Below are 6000 nucleotides of genomic sequence, written 5' to 3'. Positions count from 1 at the left end.
CAATTATAGCCTAAGGCTGGTATTATATGAGTCAGATTGGAGAAGAGATTCATCTGGTGGCAAGAAATATGAGGGGGAGTTATCCTAGAGAAGAGAATGACCAATCTTGATGGGTGACAAGACTAATAGCAGGTCAGACTCCACAGAGGAAAGAAGATCCTCAATTGCAAAAGTGCTCAGAGAACTGAACACAAAAGGAGATGAACTGAGAATACTGAATGACAGTAAAATTATCCAAGAAGTGTCTGTGTGAGGAGAATCCAAGTTAAGTCTTATTTCTATACTTAAAAATCTCATAGTTTGCCTCTGAAAAAAGGCCATAAGGGGCCTCAGACTAATGGTGGTGATCAAAAGGAATGGTTGGATTTTTTTTTAAAAGATCTTATTTATTTATTCATGAGAGACACAGAGAGAGAGAGAGAGAGAGAGAGAGAGGCAGAGACACAGGCAGAGGGAGAAGCAGGCTCCATGCAGGGAGCTCGATGCAGAACTCAATCCCGGGACTCTAGGATCACACCCTGAGCCGAAAGCAGACGCTTAACTGCTGAGCCACCCAGGGATCCCTCAAAAGAAATGTTCATAATCTTGAGCTGAGCCCTGAAAGAAGAATATGTCTGCATATAATTGATAAAATAAAAGTATGTTTATAGAACTAGTTAAAGGATATAGCCAAGTTGTTTTTGAATAGTTCAGGACAGCACAAAATTGTCTGTTTGTTCTTAGTAGTTTGGAAAAAGAATATATTGATATATTTCCAGATAAGAGCTGATGATTTTGGTGAGTTCTCCAGCTTTGTCTAAAGATCTTTGAGTTTTCAAACCTGACTTGGTTGTTACCGTGGATTTGGGGGAAGCAGAGACAGAGACACTTAACGAGATCTCCACAAACACTTCTGACAGCAGACAGATTCATCTTTGCTTTTATACTAAAAAGACATTGAGAAAGGTCCAAGAAAAAAATGGAACTTTATAAGACCCTACCATAAGGGTAGCTGGATCAATTCAGTTTAATCTATTTTAGAGGCAGGACATAAAAGATTCTTACTGTTTAACCAAATGATACTTTGGAGTTTTACAGTTTTCCTGGCAGCCCAGGTAGACAAATAAAGAATTCTATGACTATTTTCTCTCTGAGAGGGTTGAAGTGTTTTTGCGCATGAGTCCATTGATGGACATGGCTCCCAATCAGGAGGAGAGGCTCAGGCCATCTTAAGATAGTAAGTGATTTCAGATACCTGCTTATCTAGTAGCTGTGGACATAGATCTCTGAGACAGAAATATACATTTCTTAACTCCCAGGGCCCATACACATTCACCCTTCCCTAGTATATTAGTCAGAAGAGGCTAAAGTATGGGGCTATAACAACTTCAAACTATCAAGAGTAGGTGTTTTGGTCTGGAAAGTATAAACACCACCTCAAATAGTTTACTGGCTCAAACTAGTTATATGTTTCTAGTGAACCACAGAGGACAGGTGTTGGGTTGGTGAGACTGGGGACCTCAAAACAGCCGACCCAGGCCAGCAAACTCCCAATAAGGCCGCCTTGCTGCCCTACCCTACCTTAGCACACAAAGACCTGTAACGCTTGCCCTAACTGGAATGCCACCCTGCCCGCATCTTCCTGCAAAAAACTCTTTATAGACCCCCCTGTCATTTATCTGGGCGCGACTTCCGCGGCCTGCGACTTGGGAACCTCCCCCGAGAGCAGATCCCATTAAAAGCCTCTTTCGACCAACTTTTGCCTGGCCTCTCTATTCCATTTCACTACTGATTGGATTAAACCTGACAACAGGGAGTTCAGTCTTTCCAGGATCTAGGAGATAGGAGTCAGTGAACAAAACTATTAACACAACACCCAATGAGTATTCTCTGCTAACTCCAAAGAGCTTACCTGGTATTAGAGAGAGGTCTTTTGAGGATACTGGCAAGCCCCTGAAGGGGAATATTGGGCCTCTTGATTTTTCCACTAGATGGTCACCAGTTTGTTATTGCTTAAAAACAAAGAACACACATTGTAGTGAGACATTATGTGGCAAAACAGAAACATTTAAAGTAGTTGAAGTTCTCTGATAGCCACGATCAAAAGCTACAGTTTGAGGCACCTGGGTGTCTTAGTGTTTGAGCATCTGTCTTTGTCTCAGGTCACGATCCTGGGGTCCTGGGATCGAGTCCTGTATCAGGCTCCCCATGAAGAGCCTGTTTCTCCCTCTGCCTATGTTTCTGCCACTCTCTCTGTATCTCTCATGACTGAATAAATGAAATCTTAAAAAAACAAAACCAAAATCTACAGGTTTTAATAAGAATTTCTACACTCAAGGCTAAATTTGACTTGGGAATTCTTTCTTTTTTTTAAAGATTTTGTTTATTTATTCATGAGAGACACACAGAGAGAGGCAGACACATAGGCAGAGGAAGAAGCAGGCTCCCTACCAGGAGCCTGATGTGGGACTTGATCCCAGGACCCTGGGATCACCACCTAAGCTAAGGCAGACACTCAACCACTGAGCCCCCCAGGTGCCCCTAATTTGACTTAGGAATTCTTAAGAGGAAGTATTCTTAATTTAGGAATACAAATTTCATGATAGCATTTTAGGCAAAGAGGTGTTGGTCTTAGTCTTTCAGTGAACAAATCAGAATCAAGAATATGCAGTTTACCTTTAGAGTGTTGCCACGATTAGATCGGAAACTCATAAATTGTCACTCGTCATATAAATTATACACTTGCACTATCACTCCCAAGTTTTCCCAGGTAACCAGTTTATTGAAGAGTCTTAACTCAGTGAATTACAAATGTATAATGATTTTGCTTGTTTACAATCATTAACCATGCTCTGTTGAACCACCGTTTCTCACCCCCCTTAATGGCATCCTAAATAAGTCCTAAAGCTTCTCATTCACTTTTAGTTAGTAAAAGCTCCAATGCAATTAATTACAGTTTAACACTTCAATATTGTATCAACATTATATTTGAATTAATTTTCATCTTCTCCCCATCTCCAGCTTTATCCTGGGTTTAGCCCAAAGGATTTGGAGGGGTGCTGAAGGCTGGATCACCTTTTTCATTTCCACCAGCAAAGTAGCTAATACCTCAGTCAGGGAATGAGATCCCAAGCCCCCTTCCTCCTAGATCCTTCCAATCTTTATGAATGATTCTCCTGGAGTGCCCCTTATTTTGGTGTGCTGGATAATCCCTGTTCATCCCTCCAGCTCCACTGCCAACTTCTCTGCTCTGGGGCCCCCGGACACTGATCTTCATATAAGGCTTCAATGGGGCTCTTTTGTTCACTGGCTTCTGGTTGGATTAAGCCAAAGGGTGACATTGGTAAGAAATCAGAGGTTGGAGAAAGATACTGAGGTATTTGTTTCCTTGACAGCCCTCCTTGCTGGGTTCCAAATTACCAGTGACTATGTCCCTCTTCAAGAGACCACAGGTTCTGGCAGGCTGCCTTCCTCTCCAGTTATAGCTCTGGGTTCTACTAATCATTTCCTCTCCTTGCCCCTTTGGGGTGGTGAAGATTAAAGCTTCCCACTGTGGCCATGGCTAGGATGCTTCACAATGCCCTGTTGGCTCCCCTTAACTCTATTCACACCTTTGTAAATGGGTCCTTCATTAATCTCTCCTCAATTGCCCTATTTGAGTGTACCATCTGTCTACTGCTGCGAGGTCGAATGGGAAAGGACCAGCCAAAAGGAAGGGAGGGAAAATTCTAGCATCCCCCTCTGCTGGAGACTCATAATCTGAACAGTGTCCTTCTTTGACCCTCTACCTCTCTCTCTAAATTGTGTGCTTATTAAGAAGAGTAGAAGACTTGTGATAAAGAAAGCAGGGCCTACTTTGAAACCCCATTTTAAGCCTAGAGAGAGTTTCACATTTTAAACGCAAGAAGCTTTCTTTAGAGGGATGCCTGGTTGGCTCAGCAGTTGAGTGTCTGATCCCAGGGTCATGATGAGGTCATGATCCCAGGGTCCTGGAATGAGTCCCTGCACGGAGCCTGCTTCTCCCTCTGCCTGTGTCTCTGCCTCTCTCTTTCTCTGTGTCTCTTATGGATAAAAATTTTAGAATTTTTTTTTTTTTAAAGAAGAAGCTTTCTTTAGAAAGTATATCACTTTGTGCTGCTTTGAATACTTCCAGTTTTCAATTCTGGGGCAATAGAAAAAAATCCATTCAACATGTTGAAAGACCCATATTTGTCAATTTACAGTAAAAACTCAAGATAAAAACAAATTGTTATAAATTGAACTAATCTGCCAGGACTGCATAGATCTATAAATTTGGATCCTCGCTATTTTGAATAATCAACAGTTAATGGATACTTGAGGATTTACATTTATCTGTCTCATTACCTTCCCAAGAAAATAGCAAGGAATTCATACAGAATTCTAGCATTTGTTCTCTGAAGCCTTTTATTGTGTTTTTAACACACATCCAATGTCAAAACAGTACACCCAGGACACTAATACAGAGATTCATCTAATGGCATATTTAACAAAATAGCTGCTTTGAGAAAGAACAAGAGCATGATCCTTCAGAGGCATTGTGCTGTGTGTTTCATTTAGTTGCAATAAAACACTACCTGAGAGCCATCTCCAGCTAACCTTATGCTATATTTGCATTTTTTTAGCTTATTAAATGCGAAGGCATTCAGAGGTTGAGTGAAATTGCCAGCAAACTGTATTTCATGTTGAAGATCAGCAGGGGCCTTTTGGAGGGCTTCAATTTTTCTCTGAGTGTCAGGAAATCAAATTATTGCATCCAGCTGCAAGCTGTTTTGATTGAACTGAAAGTCTGATTTAATTTGGTACAAATGGCAAATTACTCCTCTATTTATCCTTGAACTATATGTAACCACAAAGTACTGTATTTCAGGATGTTCTTAAAAGTTTACGGTGTAAATGTGATTTTGAAAAGTTCCTTCTGCATCTTGGACCACTCATAAAATTCCAGTATGTGGTGAAGGTCCCAGCAAAGACAATATACATACATTTTTGCCTGCCCAGTCTTCATGCTGTTCACAAAATAATTGTATTGAGTCAGTAGATATATGCATATTGTGAAAGACACATGAAGATTCTTTACAAAATTAAAAAAAAAAAAAAGCCTGGAGTTTACTTACTGATACCACTTAAAGGGATTTTAAGATTATGGTATATATACTCTAAGCAATTCTACTATTGAAAATGCTAAGCAATGCTAAGAAAGAAAATCTTAGAGTATGCCATTTAGAGAACAGTATTTTAAAAGAGAGACACCACAAGCATTCAGTTCTATTAAATTTTCTGGTACAGCACAACTTTCAAGAACCATTCTATAGAGGAGCATATTTAGATGAAACAAAAGAACCTAAAAATTAGAGTATTGTTTCGAGACCACACTTCAGAAGCCATTCTTAATTTCTAAGATTTCTCACTGAGAAAAAATACAACTTCAAAACTCATAGGTTAAGGTGGATCAAAGTAAATGTTTATGTGGAAACAATAATATTCATTATAAAGTATGAATGCTATAAAATGAACTGCTAGATGGGTTTTTATTTAAGATTTAAAGAACAAAAGTGAGTAGGTTATATTTAGTGACATTTAAGATCAGCAATGATAATGAATTTTTCCAATGGCTCTTGAAATGGTCTCCATTTAAGCACAGTCATAAATATATTCAAAAACATAAAACCATAAAGTCTAGGTAGGCAACAAGGCCTAATGCGATCTTTAAAGGATGGGACTTCCTAAATCTTTTTCCTTTCTGATACAAAGTATGCTTAAGTGGTTCTTCCACTCTGCAATTTCCTTATCTTCTCTTCTCTCTTTCAAACCATGTATGTCTTCAACTCAACCACCATGTTTATTCAGGTATATCCCCATACAAAAAGCTTACTTGATTTAAACAAATGTAGGATTTTAAATCAGATTTCTTATTTTAACCAAGAATCACACAGTACTGTACACTTTTTACCATGCCTATGCCTTACCATCCAATTACATTATTAGGGTAATAGCCAAACA

General features: G+C 39.4%; 1 long non-coding RNA gene across 1 annotated transcript in view; it reads right to left on the bottom strand.

The window, feature by feature from the left end:
- Window positions 1-1890: 1890 nt before the first annotated feature.
- Window positions 1891-6000, bottom strand: part of LOC111092345 — a 93531-nt gene continuing 89421 nt past the window's right edge. Inside the window, exon 3 of the long non-coding RNA XR_005378210.1 lies at window positions 1891-1991. This is a non-coding gene — a long non-coding RNA (uncharacterized LOC111092345). The remainder of the gene's footprint in view (window positions 1992-6000) is intronic.

This window comes from Canis lupus, chromosome 25 (assembly GCF_011100685.1).
Source record: "Canis lupus familiaris isolate Mischka breed German Shepherd chromosome 25, alternate assembly UU_Cfam_GSD_1.0, whole genome shotgun sequence".
NCBI classification, from domain to species: Eukaryota; Metazoa; Chordata; class Mammalia; order Carnivora; family Canidae; genus Canis; species Canis lupus.
Note: the sequence above shows the minus strand (reverse complement) of the source record. Positions and strands in the feature narration are given on the sequence as shown.